We start from the raw sequence: 23,472 nt of genomic DNA, 5'->3' as shown, positions 1-23,472 counted from the left end.
ATTTTGGGGGCCAAAGGTGAGGATAAATCAGTCTCTCTCTCTCTCTTATATACACCCACACACACACACCTATGTACATATGTACATGTACATATGTACATAGAAAGTTAACTTCATATATGAGTGGAAAACTTTAGTTGCTGTAAAAGGGAAGATGTGATACAAGTGCATATATTTCAGAGATTTGGTGTCGTTAAGCTACTGAGTTACAAACACACAACATGCATTCCGGTGTCAGTGTTATGCAATCTAAAGCAAATACTGATTAAGCTGTCCGTATGCAGTCTGTGTCTTCTCATTATTTTTAAACCTGTTACAATAAATGCTGGTCCTATTAACGTATTTACATTTCGGTATATTAGCATTAATCTAATCCTTATTTGGAAGGGTTGTATATTGAATAGCATACTGTGGACTAGAATACACAGACACAGCTTTGAAACATTTTCAATAATAAAAAAAAAACGTTGAATTCATCTGTCATTTCCACAACATTTTAATGTCTATATTTAACATACAGTTGTACATCTACCAGAATCACATTTTGTTTTTACAGAACAGGAAGAAGTATTGCTGGTGGACTAAAATCAGCAGTTTTTCTTCCTGATCTATAATGTTAAACACAAAAAAAGTTACCAGAAAACATATGCCTATAGCAGCTATACAGATACACACGCAAACCTCTGCCAGTACTGTAAATCGTAAACATACAGCAGTAATGCTATAGGGTGTGGCTTTCACCACTATTTCTTCTTCATCCATATTTACTTCCATAGCAACCTAACTAATCATGAAATGAAAGGTCTGCATTTATACAAGAATGTTCACTTTGTTTTCCACCTCATAAAAATATAGTGGAGAGGTGACAATGTCATTGCTGTCATTCCATTAGAACCATTTGGGAACTGTGGGACTGCACTAACTGCTACTGCACAAGGATGCTGTCACCCCCCCCCCCCCTTTGGTCTTCAACCCCTCTCACCCCAACAGATCTAAGAATTCAATGTAGAAAAAGATAACTCTGGGGCCAAACTCAAAAACAAAACAAAATGCAGAATTAACAGTGATTCAATTAATGTCTAGCCAGCACCAGTAGCACTGAAGAGTAAAGCCCTGACTGTCTCAGGCACACCAAGTTCAGTTAGAGGCTTGTGCATTTGAAGGAGGTGTAATTCTCACTGCATAAAATAAATGCATCATTTCATAATACCATTTTCTGCATGGTATGTGTTTTGGCTAGGCCCTTGTCTATAACAGTTAGCATAGACAGCTAGGTATGAGTGAACCTAATTTAAAATTTCTTGACAATAAACAGTCAACATAAGTAAAATAAATAAAAAATAAACCACCTTTATCAAAATAGTAGTTTTCAATATCATTAAAATATGTATACCATATAAAAACAAATGAGCTATTCTGTAAAATGCCCCTTTCTAACAAGTAAACACTATAAAATAAAAGAAAAATAAAACAATGTAAAAGAACAATTGATCAAAGAAAAGCATGAATAATCAAACTGCGGCTGTGAGCTATGCAATATTTGCTCACCTGTACATCCATTAAACTAGCTGACCTTCAGCCTCTGGGTCAAACTGCAGTATTCATGAGGAAAATGCAGCACAATCCACATTACTATTATTGTTTAATTTTACATCTGTATAGGTTATACAGCAGAAATTTAAATTGCTAATTGGTTACTGTATTTTCCCTTTTAGTATGGTGCTGTATAACTTTCAGAGAAAATATCCAACAACTATTGACATTTTAAAAATGACTGTAGACCACATACAAAGACTGCCTATGTGGTGAAAATAGCATTTGGTCTTTTAAAAGCAAAAATAAATCCTCATGTTCTATGTAACAACACTGGTAAATGAGGCAACTTATACAAAATTCTGCTGGGTCTTTAGTATTTACTGACAGATATATAATAAAAACATCCCATGTACCATGCCACTTATAGGAGAAACTAAAACATAACAGACACTCTGTTCATAGGTTCATAGGTTCATAGGTAGGTACTAGGCTATCGCCCCTAGGGCCTATACAAGCCCAGCCAAAAAGGTACCCTGGCTTTTGCCACCCAAGAAAATAATTTACCTGTGCCACTGTCGAGCAGAGCCACAGAAGTGATCCCCGGGGTGAATTTCCTATTTCCCATCCAATCATCAAGATTTTTCGTGAAGAGTGCTAATTAGGAGCTTTGTTTGATATAGATAGGTAGTTTATTCCAGAGTATGGGAAGTTTCTGGGACAGGAATCTATCCCTCCAGCATGTTCTGTTTATTGTGGTGACAAGGTTTAGGTCCCTAGAGTGTGTAGCTCGGTGGGATTGGGATTTCTTTAAGTGGAGCATGTCCAACAGCTCTGGGTTTGACATAGCTTTGTATATTAGGCAGAGATCACCTCTGAGTAGGTGATATGTGATGGAGTAAAGCTGGAGTTTTTTGAGGCGGTCTGCATAGGGCATCTGTTTGAGGCTGGTAATCCTCTTTGCGAGGTATTTCTGCAGCCTTTCCAGTTGTTGTAGAAGTCTTGTGAGGTACATACCAAAAGGGGCATTGTACTCGATAATGGGTCTAATGAGTGATGAGTAGAGGGGAAAAATGGCCTCTTTTTTTCTGGATGAGAAACCTTTTGTGATGAGGTGTGCCATGTAGAAGGATTTCCTGACTACTGTAGTGATTTGATTATTAAAGGAGAGACTACTGTCCACCTGTGTCCCAAGGTCTCTTATCACACTTTCGGTGTTAAGTATACTACCGCCTATGTTGTAGTTCATGGGTACAGAGTTTTTACCAAAGGGGATGACAATGCACTTTTTGGTATTGGCCATGGCTTTGACACCAGGCATATGTCTCAGTGAGGCCCTTTTGTAGGATGTCCACATCATTAGGAGTTTCAATTATAGCTCCTAGTTTGCAGTCATCTGTAAACTTCGTTAGCCAAAGACCTTCTGTGTTAGCCTGTACATCAGAGAAGTAGATACCAAACAGGAGACGACCCAGGACTGAACCCTGTGGTACTCCACTTGTCACTGGTCTGAAGTCAGATTTGGAGTCTGCTACTTTCACAGTGTGGGTTCACAGTGTGGGTTCTGTCAGTGAGCCAGTTGGCAACCTATCTTGTGACATAGGGATTTGTACCTAGTTTAGTGAGTTTATCTATAATTCCAGAGTGGGGAGTGGTGTCAAAAGCCTTGGCAAGATCTAGATAGGCTGTGTGAACCACCTTATCCTTGTCTACGGCTTTGGTGACTACTTCTAAGAAGTCTATCAGGTTTAGGAGACATGATCTGCCTTTTACAAACCCGAACTGGGTGGGGTCCAAGTTTGGAGATTACCAATGTCTTTGTTTATAAGTTCCATGATGATACGTTCCATGGCCTTGCAGACTATGCTCGTCAGGCTAATGGGGCAGTAGTTCCCGGGATCCGTGGTGGCTCCCCATTTGTGGAGTGGGATAACCGTCGCTGTGCACCATTCAGTGGGAACAAAGCCTGAGGTGAGGCTATGACTGAACATGGTACTTAAGTAGGGTGCCAGTTTGTTCTGTAGTTCATGTAGAATGCAGCCTGGGATGTTGTCTGGTCCCATGGATGCCGTGTTCTTGGCTTTGGAGAGTGTGGTTTTTACCTGTGCAGCCGTGATTACAGGAACTTTGCATTCTTCTGGTATAGAGATGGGCCTTTTAGGGGTTGAGAGGGGGGTAAACTTAGCACTGAACCTATCTGCCAGGATGTTGGCAATATCAGTTGGGTCTGTATATTTAGTGCCATTGTGCTGTAACTCAGAGCAGATCTGAGTGTTTCCACTAAGATTCTTGACATAGCTATAGAATGCTTTGTGGCTGTCTTTAGAATCAGTGGCGATTTTATTTTCGTAACTAGCTTTGGAGGATTTTATAAGGGATCGCAGCTTCTTACTGATGCTGACCAGGGAGCTCCTCCACTCATGGGATTTTACTCTCTTTTGCAACAGTTTCTTCCTTCTGTTGTACAGTTTGTTTATGGCAGGGGCCCACCAGATTGGCTTCCTTTTTTTTGGTGGATAGCGTCTTGGTTCTGTTTGGGATAGCATGATCCATGCACTCGTGTAAGTGCTTATAAAGTGCAATTGTGTAGGATTCAGTAGTCATAACTGTATTGTCCATCTGCATCGGTGTCATGAAGTTCACCACTCTGTCTTAAGAAGTATGAAGTTGGCTTTGGAGAAATTTTTTACCTTGGTTTCCTTAATGGGGGTGGGGGCAGGATGTGGATATCTAGGGTGATTAGTTTATGGTCGGATTGGACCAATGAGGCATTGACTTCAGGTCTGGAACACCAGTCACTCGTGTTGGTAATGATTAGATCTAGGATATTGTTGCCCCTGGTGGGGGTGTGGATAAGGTGATCCAGGGCATTGGAGTTTATGAATTCCAGAAAGCGTTGAGCGAAGGAGTTGGTACATGAGTAGTTTTCCCAGTTAATGGTGGGGTAGTTGAAATCACCCATTATTAGGGTGTTTGGTTGAACCCTAATAATTTCCAGTACATCAAGAAAAGAGGAGTGAGAACCCTGGGGCATGGTGGGGGATCTGTAGCAAGCTACAATTTGAATTGCAGTTTTGCCCAAAGTTAGTTGCACTTGTATAACCTCAGATGCATTATGCTGCGCAACTAGCCTGGAGGTGTGGATATCCTTAATGAATATGGACACACCTCCACCTTTAGTGTTCCGGTCCAGGTTACATAGCTGAAAAGTGCGGTATGAGTTATAGCCTGGTAGTGCAGGGGTGCTCTCTGGAGCCTTGAACCAGGTCTCAGTCACTGCACAGATATTGATGTTCTCCATTTTAAGGAGTGCCTCGAGTGAGTGCATTTTGAGATTTAGACTTCTAGCATTGAGTAGCATCACCCTCAGTTTTTGCTTGCCCGTTCCTGTTACAGTGGTGAATTTGTCATTTGAACCTTGCCTAAAAAAGGCACTATAGGGGCGGCAAGAACCTTAGCTAGTATCCGGAATCCCAGGGGTGACAGGTTCAGGCCATCTCTGTAAAGCATCGTGATCTCTCGACCATGTCGTCCCAGGCAAACAGATACTGTATCCCTTTAGAATGACACCAGAAGCTTAGCCAATTGTTGAAGTCAATCATTTTGTCCTTGTACTGCGGTATCATTCTGGGTGATGGCAGAATGCTACTCAAGGCTAGGGTCATACCTGCCTGGGCTACAAGATTGGAGAGCTCTTGCATGTCTCTTTTCATGTAATCCAGGGAGGTATGTCTCAGGTCGTTCACACCAACATGGATAATGACAGAGTCATATTTGTACTTGTTGTGGAGTGACCTGAGTGCATTGGTTATGTGGCGGATCCTGGCACCCGACAGGCAGCTGACAGTAACCTTCTCCTTGTTTAGCCTGGTGAGCGGGATATCAGTGTGCCTGACTATAGAGTCACCTATGACTAGTGTGTTGGGTATGTTGTTTTGCCTTATTGGCTGTGGTTGAGTGGCACACTGAGTCCGCAGGCTATGTGTCATTTGGGTTGTGTTTTGGGGTGGAGGTTGCTTGCATTTCTGCCTTGGAGGTCTCTGTTGCTTGAGCAGATTATTATTGAGAGCCTCCACAAATGTTTTTGTGTTTCTATGTGTGGATTTTGGTGGTGTAGATTTAGTGAGACTATGTGATGAGTGTGGTGTGGTGCAAGTGTTTACCTTCTCCTCTTGACTGTCAAGTTCATTCTTGGTTGGCGAGAGCTTTACCTCCAGTTTGGCTAGATAAGTGCATCTCTCACAGGTTGTAGTGTTGGGTGGAAGGAGGAGAGGGTTGTCTGTGCACATGAGGCAAATTCTATATTGCCCCAAGATGCCCAGATTCATCAGTTAGACAGGAGAGAACACTGGGAGCTGACCCTTGGACATGTTTGAATAAAAAACTGTTTTCCTCTAGATAAGTGAGGAAAGTGAGTACAAGGGCTGTTTTTCTCTAAGCAAGTGAGGAAAGTAAGTACAAAAACTGTTTTCCTCTAGGTAATGAGGAAGGTTTAGTGCTATAGTCATTAGTAACTTATTTAGTGCTTACAACAAGTTCTAAGCAAGTGCTGATCACGAATAAGCAAATTCAAGTGCTAAAACTAAGAATCTGTATCTGGACTAAACTAGTTACAGGAAAGGGGAGAAACAAGTGCAAATGCGTGCTTTTAAATCAGAAAGTTGAGAGAGATGGAAAAACTGCCCAAACGGCCAGTACTTACAATTTCTGGGCCAGAACCACTCGTTATGTGGTAGATAGGTTACCTAGTGCGTACCACTCCTACTGATAAGCTAGAAGGTTTCCCTCCAACACAGAAAGCTTGGGGGGCTCAGAAGCTTACATACAGTCCTGGATACAGCAAATCTGAATCTGGACTACACTAGTTACAGGAAAGGTAGGAAACAGGCTTAAAGTTTTTTTTTGTTATACAGAAAAGCAGCTAAAACATCAGTAAAAACAACTCAAATGCAGTGCAAGCTAGCACACGAGTATGTAGCAATGTTAGACCAAACAGTTTACAAAAATGCAATTAAATTAAAGATGACTAAAAACAAGTGCAGAAGGAGTCTATTAGGTAGAATGAGTTAAAGAGATGGGACTGGGGGGAGTGTCCCAGATCAAATCTACAGTGGGGGTGGGCAACTGCAAAAGCCTCCAAATTTAAACAACAAGGCAGGAATAGGGAGAGTGGGTAGGGAAAAACCCCTTCCAGCAGAGATCTGAAAAACTATACAGTGAAGCACAAATAACAGTGCACAACTCTGAAGTCAGCCAACAATGATATAAAATTAGTCAAGCAACAATTAAAAGTACACAACTCTGAAGTGCAAGAAAAATATACTTAGCTCTGTATATCTCCAGATAGTGTGAAGAGCACTCTGTCAGGACACAGGAAGGCTCCAGCAATGATATGCAGGCTGTTACTAACAGGGTCTCGTCTCTACAAATGACAAAACACATGACTAGCCAGTGCGTAAAAAAGCATAAAACATAACCTAATTTTCAAGAAGACCAAGGTAAGATCACAAATATTATCTTACTCACAAATTTTGTCATGCTTTTCCTTAAATAATCTTCTGAACAGCTGATTAACAATGGAGATAAAAAATGAATTCAAATGTGCTCCTCTCAAATGCCGTGCATAGAAAATGGTGCAACTGCCATTTTGTTCCATTCTCCAAATAAAACACACACATACCACAATAGAAACAAAATATAATCTACACTTGATATTCATTTTAGGCAGTATTTCAGAGAAAAAGAATCATGATATAGTTTAAAATGTTCCATTCATTAGCAATGCTGTGTACAGTACCTTTATTTATATATTTCTATTTTAAGTAGGTGAGCTGGTCCAGAGAATCTTTTCAGCCATGAGCCAGGCATACATAGGCAAAGAAAGAAGCAGAGTAAATAAGAATGTTACAAATATAAAGTCCTATTATATACAAACATATGCCTTAAGTAAAAGTTTTAATTACATTATAAAATATTTACATTGAGTTGTCAGAAAAAAATAATGATATAAAGTGGAAACAGTTGGTACTTAAAGTTATGTCTGTTATAAACGCATACTTGCAGAGTTGTTAGAATAGATAATTACATCCAAGAAACTTGGATGGTGTCTTATTGCAGAGGTTGATCAAGCAGCATGTAATATAAGAAATGCTAGCCTTTGTCTCTAAAGTATTTACATGCAGAGACATTATGTAGTTGTTCAGTGCCTTACCACTACACATAAGCATGTGCTCTCAGTTACATAAAAACATATAGTCTTCTGTTTCTAATCAGCAAAACTAGCAATTCCACTAGAAATAAAAATGTCTGGATTTTGAATTTATTCTGCTAACATTTCAAACAAAATTGTATAAAATTAAGGACCACAGGGACACTTCTTGTTCATTACTTTATCCATAGCACTGGGGAGAAGGTTTAGTTTGAGCTTCACACTATGCTGTAAAGCTGTGCTTAACCTCCTCCTGTGGACACCTCGTCACTAATGATTGTTTGAAATATTTTTATCATTTGACAGCAGCCCAGTGCTTTTGTTTGTACACTGATGAGCTTATCTGCAGAGATAGATGCAGGCAGAGTTATGACAGGCTGTCACAACATTAGCTCTTGTAATGTCAACCTGATATGCACTAATTATTCTAAATCAGAAATAATTCATTTACAAATTATATCAAGTATAACAGTTTTTACCTCACAGCAAGATGTCCCTCAGTTTGATTCTCAGCTGGGGTGCCTTCTGTGAGGAGTCTGCATGTCCTCCCTGTGTTTGCATGGGTTTACTCCTGGTGCTCCACCCATATTCTAAAGACATGCAATAGGTGGATTAGGCACTTTAAACTGGCCATAGGTGTGAGTGTGCATGCAAGTGTGTGTTGTGGAAGAACAACCATGGCAGGGCTAGCCATCTGGTGGTATAAAGCTTGGCTCTAGATGATCATCACTGTTGAAGTGACAGCCCAACCCCGTGTGCATAAAATGGTAATAGGAGTTGTGGGTGGCAGGACTATCATCTTCATCCCAGATTAAAATAAACGTCCTTGCAAAAAACTTTTTATGAGATGCACTACACAAAAGTATTCTTACAGATTCATAGGTAGTTACTAGGCATGTGGTTCAAGAAATCATTGAAGAGCTTAACTCAATTTACTTAGGGTACTGTATGGTTAAATAGTTTGCCCAAGTCATACTGTAGGCAAAGGGAGGCTAATGGAATTAAACCCTGGATTAGAAGAAGTAACTTTTTAACAGCTCTTGGCCTTGGCTCAGAGTACTTTACTTACAAAATAATCTTTCTTCCAGACATTCTGAAAAATTTACTGGCACCTCTTTACCGTGCAGAAAAAACACATTCATAAAAATGGTTTACTATCAAAATTTTGACGTTTCTATGGGTAATTACTTACTCAAAAAACATACAAAATAACATTGATCAATCAAAATTCCGAAACATGAAAAATGTCAACTATTTGAATTTGAATTGTTGACATTTTTAAACTTATCTGAACATCTGGTGACATTCAATACACATTTTTCAGGGGGGCAACCCTCCCTACATCCCCCACACCCCCTGCTGCTTATATATTACAACTTCGAGATTGTGCTACCATGAGCAAAAAGGCAAAGTTCCCAATCCCCCACTGCAGTGTGATCTCTAATCAATATGTCAATCTCACAACAGCGAATGCACACTAGCATTCACTATTGTGGGTTCAACATATTTCAAATTGTTGTTATGAGACTTTGAAAACTGCCTTTCAACAATCAAAGTTCGTATAATGACATTCGAAATTTTGATGGTAAACCCATAAAAATAATAAAAGCCAACAATGTAACTGTTACTAGATATTTTCAAACAATTATTTTTATCTTTGTATAATAAATCAATAATAAATGCCTATATAGGTATTATATTTGTCACTACTGCTCATGCTTTTTTGTGTGCACACACATCTGGATGGATGCACCTTCCACAATATTTTAGCAGCAATTAAATGGCAGCAGTAACCCATTCCCTCCCCTGGCTGCATATGTATTTATATTATTAGGGTATGAATGTGGTTAATATTGACACAACAAACTGGAGATGAATCGAACCTATGTGTGCAGGAAAATGTTCAAACATACAGGTTAGAAAATCAATGGGGAGAGTAAAATAAAAGTTGCACAGACAAGTGAGATGTAGACCTCATGCTCATATAAATAGAGAAGCTTGTTGGATGATAATACTGTGTTAATGATAAATTAAGGCCATTAATGCAGTGCTCTTATGTAAGAAAAGGGGCTAATCAATATTTATATTAAGAAACAAGTTGTATGAAGAGATTTTAAAATACAAATAATTTATTTTAAGGTAGAACACAACTGCTTCTTTGCAAAACGATAAATTATTGGAAATATGTATTCAGATAAGACATGCAGTATGACTTATCCACACAAATGATTTATATAAAGAGATTAAATGAGATTATTATTATTATGATTAGAATGCTTATTAGTATTATTATTATTATTGCCACATTGCTCTTTATTGAAATTGACTTTGTGCCTCTGTCTTTCTGTGGTTCTGTCACATCCCTCGATTCATTGAGCTGTCCAGGGTTCTGAAGTACTGTCTACTGCATAATGATTTGTTCCCACTGGATGTTGCATTACTTACGTCCCACCTTTTTTAATTTTTAAGTAAAAATATCAGTAAAAAAAAAGATAATTTAAATACAGAATGCTTTTTATTCAGTCACTCTAAAAAGTAAAAAATAAGGAAGAAGAGTGAAAACTTTGCAAAAGAAACACAGACAACCTGATTTAAGAAAAGCACTCTAGGTTGGTTTTGTTGATTCCTGCTACTTCTTCTTGCACCTCATTAAAAGAATCGGCAAAACCAGCCTCAAAGGCTTTTCTGAAATCAGGGTGTTTGTGTTTCTTTTGCAAAGTTTCACCCTTCTTCCTTATGTTTTAGAATGACTGAATAAAAAGCATTCTTTATTTAAAAAATCTTTTTTTACTCATGTTTTTTCTTTATAATGCTAGATTGCTGGTATTCCATTTAAATAAACTATCTTTATGTCAAAAGTCAGACAGCCAGATTCGGAAAACTTTGCCACATTATGCTAAGTGAATTTACATGATGAGATGACATGAGCAGGGGGTGTGTGATTCATAAAAACGAGCTACACAGTTGATTGTTCTATATGTTTATGACCATACTGTCAGATGCCATGTATGCCAATTAAACAAAACTAGATGGCAGAGTGATTCAGAAATGTTTAAATGCCACATAGAGCTGCAGCTGCATTTTATTTAAACTTGGTTATATGTCAGTGTTCAGACAGTAAATCATAGAATTATGTTAGAGGTTGTAACACCCATAGTAAATCTGCATTTGCAGGAGACTGTCATTGCAGCTGCTGTGCCACATGGTGAGCAAAAGGTCATCCGGACGCTCTTAACATTTCATGGCCTCCATGACACTGACATTGTGGACCAGTACCCTGTTGATAGGAGCATCATCCAACAAATTCTGGAAATGTGTCTGCCTCATCTGCAGCCCCATGGGAGTCATGGAGTACCTACCCCAGCAGATATCAAGGTATGTGTAGCTTTACATATATTAACTATAGGAACCTTTCAGTGACCTAATAGGGGACACAGGGGAGTGTATCTTATGCTGCTCCCACAAGAATACTCCATCACTTTCACAATGCCATGCTTCAGCATGCGGGGAGCATATGTGGTTCCCTTATAAACCAGAAGAGAGAGAGTCAATACCCTGAAAGATTTCTATGACATAGCCCACTTCCCTAAAGTAATGGGGCCAGAGAATGTACCCACAATGAAATATGGGGCCCACCCGATGAACTAGGAATGAGGTATGTGAATTACAAAGGGTACCACTCCAACAACTGCTCGGTTGTCTATAATGTAATGTATAGGGTATTATCTACAATATGTGTGCAGGCCACTCAGGCAGTTATCATGACTTCCAAATATGGCACATGTGTAAGCTGTCCACAGAGGCATCTTGTAGAGGATGCTGGATATGCCCTATGACACCCAAAAGAAATCGACGCACTCAAACAGACCATGGGTAAAGCCATGCACTACTGCAAACCAGAAACATTACTAAGTGTGTGTTTGGGCTTTTGAAGGCATACTTTCACTGTCTAGATTCATCCTGTGGTGCCCTGCAGTATGACTCTACCACATAGGTTTATAGGTTCATAGGTGGGTACTGGGCTATCTGCCCGAAGGCATATATTAGCCCAGCCATGCTGTGCGGTATTCACTGCCACTTTAGTAGTTCCCTAGACCCTTGTACTAGCAGCTAGTAACCTTGGCCCCTATCTAGTACTGCTGTTGGTGTGATCCCCGGTGTGAACTTTCTGTTACCCATCCACTCATCAAGGTTCCTCTTGAAGAGTGATAGTGAGGGGCTCTGTCTTATGTAGATCGGGACCCTGTTCCATATTAAGGGAAGTCTCTGCGAAGGGAATCTATCCCTCCAGCATGTTCTATTCATTGTTGTGTTGAGGTTTATATCCCTAGAGCATGTAGCTCGAGTAGATTTGGTTTTGCTAAGATGGAGCATGTTCAACAATTCTGGGTTGGACATGGCTCTGTACGTTAGACAGAGATCGCCTCTGAGAAAGCGGTATGCAACAGAGAACAGTCTTAGCTTTTTCAATCGTGCTGCATAGGGCAACTGTTTGAGGCCAGTAATCCTCTTGGTTAGGTACCTCTGTGGTCTCTCCAGCTGCTGGAGATGTCTAGCCAGGTACATTCCAATTGGTGCATTGTACTCAGTAATGGGTCTGATGAGGGAAGAGTAGAGGGGCACCATTACATCCTTAGATCTTGATGCAAACCCTTTCGTGATAAGATGGGTCACATAGAAGGATGTTCTAACCACTTTGGCAACATGGTTATCAAAGGAAAGCTGACTATCTACTTGGGTCCCTAGATCCCTTATTTCTTCTTCAGATTTTAGGGGATTACCTCTTATGTTGTAGTTTGCGGGTACTCTGTTTTTTCCAAAGGGGATTACTACGCATTTTTTTTGCATTTAGCTTGAGACCATGGCTTTGACACCATGCATCAGTCTCATTTAGTCCCTTCTGGAAGATCTACATGTGCTAAAAAAAACGACACTGTGTTGCAGTGCTAATATTATATATAAGAAGCAATTACAGCAGGGTAGGTTCTTGCAGGGACAGCAGTACCCAGAGCAATAGCAAGTGGAAGCTGAGTCAAATAAGGAGTTGGAGGAGGAGTCAGCAGAAGGGGATGATCATGCCAGATGGAGGTGAGCATAGTAAACCATGGCACTAGCAAAGAGGCAGTGGACTACATATAGTTTCACAACTTTGTAAACAAGAGTTAAGCAGATAACCTCCAGTAACAATGATGCATGCAAACCCAGCACCGAGCTGTCCTTACCCATGCAGAGGCTGGCCATGGAGTGCATCAGATGTAGGCAGACCAAGTAACAGTATGTAAAGGGTAGAGCAAGTTATCACCATTTGCACAGGTAGAGAAGGGCATTTAGAAGTACATGTCTTTCACAGAGACATGTATGAGAGTACTGAGGAGCAAAAAAGTAAAAAAGTGATTTATGTGAAATGTCAGAACTGGTATTGGGAAGTTAATGTCAATGGTGTCATTCTAAGGGGATCCATATCTGTCTGCTTGGAAAGACATGACTGACAGACTTTGATGTTTTGCCAGAGATGGCCTCCATTGGTCACCCCTGGGTTTCCGGGTACTGGCTAAGGCTCTTGCCACCCCTATAGTGCCTTTTTTAGGTGGTGTTCCAAAGACCAAATTACCACCATAACAGCTATACATAAATGCAATCTGAAGGTCATGCTGCTCAATGTTAGAAGTCTAAATATCAAGATGCACTCGGTCAAAGCACTCCTCAAAATGGAGAAAATCAACATTTGTGCTGTAACGGAGACCTGGTTTAAAGTGGCAGAAAGCACCCCCGTGTTACCAGGCTATAAGTCATTCTACACCTTTTGGCCAAGAAACATGGACCAGAGCACCAAAGGTGGTGGTGTCTCCATATTCATAAAGGATATGCACACCTCCAGACTAGCAGCCCAGCATAATGCATCTGAGATACCTCAGGTACAAATAACAATGGATAAGACAGCAATCCAGGTCATAGCCTGCTATAGATCCCCAACCATGTTCCTAGACTCTCACTCCATGTTCCTAAGTACCCTGGAATCTATCAAGGTCCAACCCAACACTCTCATACTAGGAGACTTCAACTACCCCTCCATCAACTTGGAAAACTACTCAAGCACCAATACAGTGGCCCAATGCTTCCTGGAATTCATCAATTCCAATGGCCTGGACCAGCTCATTCTGACCCCCACTAGAGGAAGCAACATCCTTGACATCTTTATTACTAACATGGGTGACCATTGCTCTACACCACTAGTCAATCCTTCCCTGTTCAGATTCGACCATAAACTAATCACCATGGAAATCCACATGTCATCTACACCCCCCACAAAGGTAACCACCTTGAAAAACTTCTCCAAAGCTGACTTTGGGCTCCTAAAAACAGAGTTGGCTAACTTCACGGCATCCATGCAAATGGAAAATAGCTGCATGACTGCCAAATCATACACCAATGCACTGTATGAACATGTACATAAATGCATGGAACTAGCCATATCCAACAGAACCAAGATGCTCTCCTCCAATCTGGTGGTCCCCTGCCATTAATAAACTTTACAACAGAAGGAAGAAACTGTTGCAGAAAAAGGTGAAGTCCCAAGACTGGAAAAACTCCCTTATTAGCCACAACAAAAAGTTGAGATCCCTCATCAAATCCTCCAAAGCCAGCTATTTCGGCAGAATTGTGGCAGACACTAAAAACAATCATAAAGCCTTCTATAGTTATATCAAGAACTTCCACAGCAATACCCAGATTTGCTCTGAGTTACTGCACAATGGTACATCCTATACTGAGCCACCAAATATTGCCAACATACTGGCTGACAGATTCAGTGCCAACTTTACCCCTCTCTCCCCCCACTGAAGGACCAATCACAATACTGGAAGAAAGACAGGCACCCAGCATTACTGCAGCAAAGGTTGAAGTTGCATTGTCCAAGGCCAAGAATACAGCGTCCATGGGACCTGATAATATACCTGGCTTTGTTCTACATGAACTACAAAGTGAACTGGCACCACGTCTGTGTGTCCTGTTCAGTCCCAGCCTCACCTCAGGCTTTGTCCCTACTGAATGGAGCACTGCTACAGTCATCCCTCTCCATAAAGGGGGTGCAACTACAGACCCTGGGAATTATCACGCCATTATCCTGACAAGTCTGATATGTAAAGCTATGGAGCGTATCATCATGGACCTGATTAACAAAGATATAGGAAATCTCCAAACTCTAGACCCCATGCAATTTGGCTTTGTGAAAGAGATATCATGCCTGCTCAACCTGGTTGACTTCTTTGAGTCATTCACCAGGGCTGTGGATGAAGGTAAGGCAGTGCATACAGCCTACCTCAATCTGGTCAAGGCCTTTGATACCATTCCTGACACGGGAATTATTGATAAACTTACCAAACTAGGCATTAACCCCTATATCACTAGGTGGGTTGCAAATTAGCTTACAGATAGAACACACAGTGTGAAAGTAGCAGACTGCAAGTCAGACTGCCAACCAGTCACGACTGGAGTCCCACAGGGATAGGTCCTGGGTCCTCTCCTGTTCAGCGTCTACTTCTCAGAAGTCCAGGCCAACACAAAGGGACTTTGGCTGACCAAGTTCACAGACAACTGCAAGTTGGGAGTCATTATTAACTCCCCAAGTGATGCAGACATCCTACAGAAAGGCCTCACTGAGACCAATGACTGGTGTCGAAACCATGGCCTTAAGCTTAACGCCAAAAATGCGTCATCATCCCCTTTGGTAAAAACGCATTTCCCACTAATTACCACATTGATGGGAGACCACTGAACATTGAAGACATTGAAAGAGATCTGGGGATTCGGGTTGACAGCAACCTCTCCTTCAACCACCACATTGCCACTGTGGACAGAAAGTTCTTCTATGTGGCACATCTCATTACCAAGGGTTTTGCATCCAGGAAGAAAGAGGTCATCATCTCTCTCTACTACTCCCTCATTAGACCAATCATAGAGTATAATGCCCCATTTGGCATGTACCTCACTAAGCACCTGCAACAGCTGGAAAGGCGACATAAGTACCTCAAGAAGAGGATCCTAGGCATTAAACACATGCCCTACACGGACAGACTAAAAAGACTCCAGCTATTCTCTGTGTCATATCGCCTACGTAGAGGGAATCTCTGCTTGGCTTACAAATCTATGTCTGACCCAGCTCTGTTAGAAATGCTGCATCTAAAGAAATCCCAATCCCACCGCACCACATGCTCCAGAGACCTCAACCTCATTACCAGAATCAACAGAACATGCTGGAGGGACAGGTTCCTCACCCAGAGACTGCCCATGCTCTGGAATAGACTTCCCATACATGTCAAGCAGAGCACCTCGCTGTCCCTCTTCAATAGAAATCTTGATGAGTGGATGGGTAATAGAAAGTTCACCCCGGGGATCACTCCAGTGGCTCTACTTGATAGAGGCACTGGGAACTAAAGTCAGACGGCACAATGCCAGGGCAGTTCTATGGGCTAGGCTTGTAAAGGCTCCAGGACCGTTAGCCTAGTACATGCCTATGAACCTATGAACCTATAAGAAGGTCTGAAGTCAGTGGATGTATGTGATGTGCTGGGAGCTGTGGTGGTGTGAATGTGGGTCTGCATAGATACAGCCTCAGCAGTTGATGCAGTAATGTGGCTCAGCCTAATGGACAGGTCTAGGACATGCATGGCAATGAGGTGAGCATGTTATGTATGCCCCCACTCACAAGACCTTACTCTGCCAGGAATTCCACTGGCTGTACCATGACCCTGGCTAGATTCTGTGTGCTGAGTGACCTCGAGTAATATTTGCTAGGAGATATGCCAACATGACAGCAGCCACAAACATGGGGTGGCCTCTCCTGGGAGTAGACACCAGTACAGTAGATATTGCTGTGGAATTGTTAGTACTGTGAGAGCTGGATCTTGCATTCCCTTGGTTACATTGGTTAACATCTGTGGATGTAGCAGATGATTGGCTCTAAGAATGGCCCTTTCTCCTGGCAAGCAAGCCAGAGAAGACATTGAAATTCTAATTTGTGATTCAGTCTATCCAAGGAATCATACATACAGGAATTGACTCCCGTATGTCAACATGCACACCCTGAATCACCCTCACTATCTCTGCCATGGCTATGGTGGCAACTAGCCTGTGTCTCCACAACTGCCCTGCACTTACATTTGGTTCTGGTAATTGGCACATTAACTTTAGGATGAGGACAGCAACCATGTCCCCAGTAAACACCATTGCCAGTCCCCTTGTGTGGACCTCTTTGCCCATGAGTGATAGAAATTTGTCTACTGGAGGCCAGCACACTTCTGAGATCAATAGTGTCCTGATCAACCTGTTTTCTTTCTGATATTTAGATAGCCTGGGTATCCACAGGCATAGAAACTGTGTCCATAGTCTGTGTCCGGGATGCAGAGGTCACACTTCCTGTATCAAACACACACTCTGCCCCCTGACTATACCAGTTCATCCCTGCCATCATTATCCAAGGCTACATATCCTCCAGCATCAGATGAGGGTAGTTCCAAAGTGCTGGTGTTGGATAAGGAATCACCTGTGAATACACCAAAGAACAAAATATTCAGTGTAAATATGAGCCGGAAACACAACTGCACATACAACTGAGAATTTTGCAAGTATAAATATGACAAAAACTAATACCCATGCCCATACCTTCTGCAGACTGTTGTGGCCATTGAATTCCTAATGTATCTGTATACCATGTTTTATAGTGATTAAGAGGTAAAGAGGAATTGCAGGTATTGATACACTGAAGTAGGACTACATACCTGGGGCATCCATGATAAATAATCTCTGGGGCCTGTCCTGCTGTGCCCCACCATCCAGCACAGCACTGAACTGCAATGCTGCCTTTAAGAGAGAACAGGAACTTCCCTGTCTCCTTATGAGGTGGTGTACTCAATGGCCGAGCACCTGTTGCTCTACATATCCCTGCCAAGGCTTCTGCTCTGTGGGTAGCACCATGGATCATATATGTGGCCCTATGCTGAACCAGTTCTTAAGCATGCTCCTGCCCACCTACCACATTCACATTGGTGACATCCAGCCCAGGCATAGTTATGGTTGGGCTTGTCTGTAACATGGTTATCAAGGAGCCATCGACTATGAAGAATGATGGTCTCAAGTAGCACCTCATTCTCAGCTTCAGAAAATTTGAGCTTATGGGTGGATGTCAATTACCCAGCAGATGCAGTATTTTTTTTCCTTGACTGTCCATTTTTTAGACATTGCTGTACTGGTATGAAAAGCAGTGGAAGTAACAGCCTTGTACTTGCATGGGCCTTACAAAACGTATCACTACAATCCTCCTAGACCACAATCACAGAAGTTCAATTAACCATGGATACATGACCATTGCACCAGCACTGTTACAAATATTGTGGCTAATGACATGTATGCAAGGCACAAAACTAAAATAGTATTACACAGTACTCTGAATATGAGTTCAGGGGTGTGTCTCCCATCCAGCTTAACAATCCTGCAGGTTACTAATTGCTGTACCCTTGCAATCTCCCCTCAATACCCTTTGGCCAACATATTTAAAAGTACTGACAAACTAACATCACTTAAAGGCTGCAGGTTTAGGAGTAGGGAAAAGCATTCCTAATACAAATGAATAGGTTTGCAAGTAATAGTACATACCTTATGCAAGCAGATATATGAGACTGAAGAAATTCTTTGCAAAAGTCACCCTTAGCAGGAATCAAACTTGCTGTAGTGTTTTCATCTGTAGTGGAAGGGTGCTCTGTGCTTTTTGCCTCTCTTATATAGTATAGATTCACTTGCCTGGGTGAGATGATTAAGATAATTAGGTCTTGGTTTATTATTGTTTCTGAATCATTCATTTTGAGAGATTAACGCACCTGGTAAGCATTGTACACAATTCTACTCAATGTCATGCACATATCTGGCCCCCTGCAGACAACAGTGTCTATGCGCAGTCCGCCTGTACTTTTGGAAGGGGGGGTGAAGTGTCAGTCCATATTCAGCCATTTGTCATGGAGTCATTGTAATACACGTTTTCTCAATAGCATACACCTCTATTGAGGATGGCCATGTTTCACACCTTAAACAAACACTGTGAACCATAATAATAAAATATCTATAGCCTCCTGAAGTTGCCGTCTGTCTCACTAATGAGGTGTCAGTCAATGCCCATCATTGCATGGCAATAGGATGCACAAGAACAGAATTGGGAACAATTAATTTGCCACTTTTCCTGAGATTCTTCAAGGTGAGACATCATGGCTGGAGAATGAGACAGTAGTACTCTTTTTAAAGCACAGAGGTGGTGTGTGAAGGAGACATAAATATTTCTCCATCTTCTCCATCAGATTACAAGTGCAGGCTCCTGTAAGATGGCTAGGAAGGGCCTCAGTATAATGCCTAAAATAGTTTGGGTCAGGCTGTCACCCATGCAGCTAGTATCCTATGCAAGGTGGAACCGTGCTGTCACCATTATAGTGCTATGAATAGCCAGAATCTTAACCCTCTATGTCAAAGGAAGGATGAAGTCAGTCAGTTGCCACCACCTATTTACTGTTAGTAAGCTGTTATATTAGGTTAACCTTTAAACTGGCACTTCACGCCATCCACAAATATAACACAATGTTCTTGTTATATCTATAGCCAGAAGAGATTAAAATGAATAGGCAGCTGCAAAGGAATAGATTGAAGTGTCTCAGAGAGAGCTGGGGTGAGTATGTTATAATGTCTTGATTATATGTTATAATGTCTTGATTTTGATACTAACAGTAGTATGGATTCATTCAAAAGTATACCGGTATCACTTCTGTCATTACTGCCATGGCTCAAAGGTAGTAGTGTGACTCTTCAGTGCAAGTAGCGTGTTTGTACATGTACTCTGTTGTTTAGATAGACAAGCAGGTCAGAATGTTAAGCTTCTAATCTTATATTGAGAGACTGCCTGTGGGTTCAATCCTCCTCTGCCCCACAGCTGTGTTATCCTGAAAAATATTTTAATTTGTTTTTCGGTCTCATTAGTATAACTGCAACATTATATCGGTCAAATTTGTAAGATCATCATTATTAGTTGAGTGGACATATTTCAATATAAAATAGAGACTGTTTCCTTTGCCTGTCATTGGTGAGTGAAATATCTTTGTCTAAGCAGCATGTTTCCTTTGCATACGTACATTAGTCTCGGACCTCAGTAGTACATCTCTAAACTACAGGCACCTCTTGCCCTGTCTGAATATCTCAGCACATTAATCCTCATAGAATGATGGCTGTTGGTTCAGGTTCAACATGTATTTATAGAAACTAAGAGGCGTGTTAAATTCATGAGTATTTTTGGGGCTTAGCAACTATATTATGTTTAACTGATCAATGCCAACATAGTAATAACTTCAGTTTTTGATTGTGTTTGTATTTTTCCATCCCCTCCCCCTCTATCTTACATACATTTATTTCATTATTATTTTGTTTCTCTCCATTTCTTTTACTATTATATGCAGCAGTACAATGACCTGCACCCATCTCACTGGCAAGACCTGTCATCTCCACATATGTGGCAACAACAGTGCCACCATTGCCACCAAAGCACTAAGCACATCTGGGTCCCAGTCTGTCTCAGGTGCCTCCACACCTCCTACCCTACCTGCTTCTGTAGCAGTCTGAGTGGAAGTGACACCTCTGTCACCCATTGGCTCCTGGCAGAGATTGTGGGGGATACCATACACAGAGGATGGATGCCCTAATTGGCCAAACGGAGAACCTGCTCTGATGACTCATTCGGTAGTGCCCTACCTATCACTGGTCCATCATCTGAGTCAGAGCCCAGTGGTGAAAGGACCCAAGGTAATGGATAATCTCCCTCTGGGTCTCAGATGGCAGTAACTGTAGCTGCAAACAGCCATTCTTATTCCCTCAACCTTGTGCTCCCCCTCCTCTTGTGTCCATGCCCACCCCTGTGAGTCATTTAATCCTCCCTTCACCTTTGTATTTCCTAGATTGGTCTGATGTCTCCTTCACCTTTTTATTCCCCATCCCTCAGAGTGCTACTACACACCTTGTCAGTCATGTCTGTCTTCTCCTGCTACATACCCAACCCTCTTACCTCCCTCTTACTTCCCATACTTCCTTCTCCAACCTTCCCTTCTGTTCAAGAATATAACATGAGACCCTGCCCCCTAGAAAAAGTTTCTCCTACCCCACCTCCATCCTGCTCATTCCTTATTTACTCACCTGATGTTCTACCCTCTGCTTGCTTCTCCTTTTCATTAATTTCCTATACTCCTATTTCCAACCTTTTTTTCTGGTCAAAAAGTTGATAAACACACTACACACATGCCCATACAGTGCTTCTAAATCTCTAATATTTTTATGATCCTTCTATTAGCGATGGCTTACAAAGACCATCACAGCTGTCATGTGCAGTCAACAAGGAATGGCACTGCTTGTTGTTTAGCCATAATTACATCCAATCACTGCCATCTGCTAAGTATATAGGCCTTGACTATCACTGGTCACAAAAATGAGCTGAACATTGTTGAAAGTCAATGTGCAAATACAAAATAAGGTAAAGTTATGCCCTTAGACTGACTGCTTCAATGGCTCAGCTTGTAAAATAAGTCATTTGTAGAGTGTCAGGCAACAGGGTGGAGGGTTCACATTGTCACAGGGTTGTGTTTTTTTTTTAGTTTTCTGAGGCTACAGCTTATAAGTAATGTGCATGGTAGAATGTCAGTGAAAGGGATACTGGTTCAAATTCCCTTCAGTGCCATATTTCTTTTGTGACTTTTCTGCTCCCACTCTGTAAATGTGTATCAATCACATCCTATGTGCTTCACTGATACCTTTTTTTTTTAATTTCTCAGAGTCTTTTGGGTTTCTAATACCATGACGGGAATGGATCCCATTCCTAAGTCAAAGTAAGATTAAAGTTCGTGAAATTAGTTATCGTTTCACTCTTTGATGTCAGCCAAAAGTGTTCTTCGCAGCACCCGCAATGTGCCCAGTAATGACTCCTTCCACAATTCGTATGAGGTTACATGAATTGGTAACATATCTAAATACGATTGTATATTCTTTTTTATAAGACCCATTGCTCCTACTACTATTGGAACTGTCTGGGTATCTTTCTTCCACATGGCTCTTATTTCTGCCTGCAGATCCAGGTATTTTATGACTTTGTGTCTCTCTGTATGTAAGACACTGTAGTCACTGGGTGTGGTGATTTCAATAATCAAAGCTACTTTTGTCTTCTTTTCATGGACTACTATATCTGGTTTTCTAGCATCTATCTTTTGAACCGTTGGTAATGGATGATCCCATGTGATATAAACATCATTTTCGATGATTCTTTGTGGCTCATGTTTCCAGTATTTTTCAGCCACTTTGATACCATAATGTTTACACATTCTTCAGTGTAACAGTCTCACCACATTATTATGCCTTTTAGTATACAATCCCTCTACCACTAGTGCGTCACAACCAGCAACAAGGTGTGTGACTGTTTTGAATTTGGTTTTACAAAACTTACATTTGTCTGTTTCTCCTACATATTCAATGGACTTTGTAAACCAGCGTGTACGTAGTCCACTGTCTTGGGCTGCCAATATTAACCTTTCATTTCTTGCTTTGAATTTGCCTCTCCTTAACCATTCCTGCATTCATTCTTGATCAACATGAGGCTCTTCCAGAATTTTTCTATACTTGCAACTATATATATATATATATATATATATATATATATACATAGATATGTGTTTTTTTTCCACATTTCTTGCCTTCTCATCTGGTCCTTCACCTTATATTCTTTCTTTTGTTTTTTGGCACATTCAGTTGCTGCCTGGTTTTTATCCACTTCTGGTTTGATTTGCATTCCTGCTTGATGTCGATATGCTTCTGCTAAATTAAGCAGAGATGTCATCTTAGATTTATTCTCCTCATGTTTCAAAAGTTTCACTACATTTGGATCTTGTGAGGTCAGTAGATATGTGCAGAGTCCCATGATTGCAGATCTATACATGTAATCATTTTCAAGGAGGCCCATCCCTCCTTCGGAAAGGTGAATCTATAATCTTGGTATACACTGATTTGTATAAATCATTTGGTGAGCATGAAGCATCCTTCACTGTGACTACTTCTATGGCTCAGCTTGTTAATGAAGTGATTTGCAGAGTGTCTGTGAGCAAAGTGGAGGGCTAACATCTACTCAGGGTTGTGTATGTTTTTAAACTTTTCTGCTTTCACTGTAAATGTGTAACAATGACCTGTTTTGTGCTTCACTGATACCTTCAGCGTAACTGTGTCTGTGGCTCAGCTTGTTAATGAAGTGCTTGGTAGAATGTTATTGAAAAGGATACTGGACAGGTTCAAATTCAGTCAGTGTTGTAAGAGTGTTTTTTCATAACATTTGCATCATAATGTAGGTACAGTGAACAAACTCTGTCATCATAACTGTTTTGAGTCAATACAACTTGTTACTTTTCTTTAATCAACCTACCCTGTGTACTTTTCACATTTTTAACTTAAAGTACTTCAGCTTGCTAGCTCTGTGTATGTCTAATATTCCCTTCTCCACTGTTTTCTGCTTCCTTGTATTTGTCACCACCTCCTTTTGCAGTCTCTTGTCCATTTTATATGAATTTCTATCAACCTGCTACTGTCTCTACCTCCTGTCTTACACATACTTCTCCCACTTCCTTCGAAAGCAAATTTCTCTACATGGCTAAAAACAAATCTGTATACAAGCACTA

This window comes from Protopterus annectens, chromosome 9.part0 (assembly GCF_019279795.1).
Source record: "Protopterus annectens isolate FY-2018-M chromosome 9.part0, PAN1.0, whole genome shotgun sequence".
Taxonomy (NCBI): domain Eukaryota; kingdom Metazoa; phylum Chordata; order Ceratodontiformes; family Protopteridae; genus Protopterus; species Protopterus annectens.
This window is presented reverse-complemented; position numbering follows the sequence as displayed.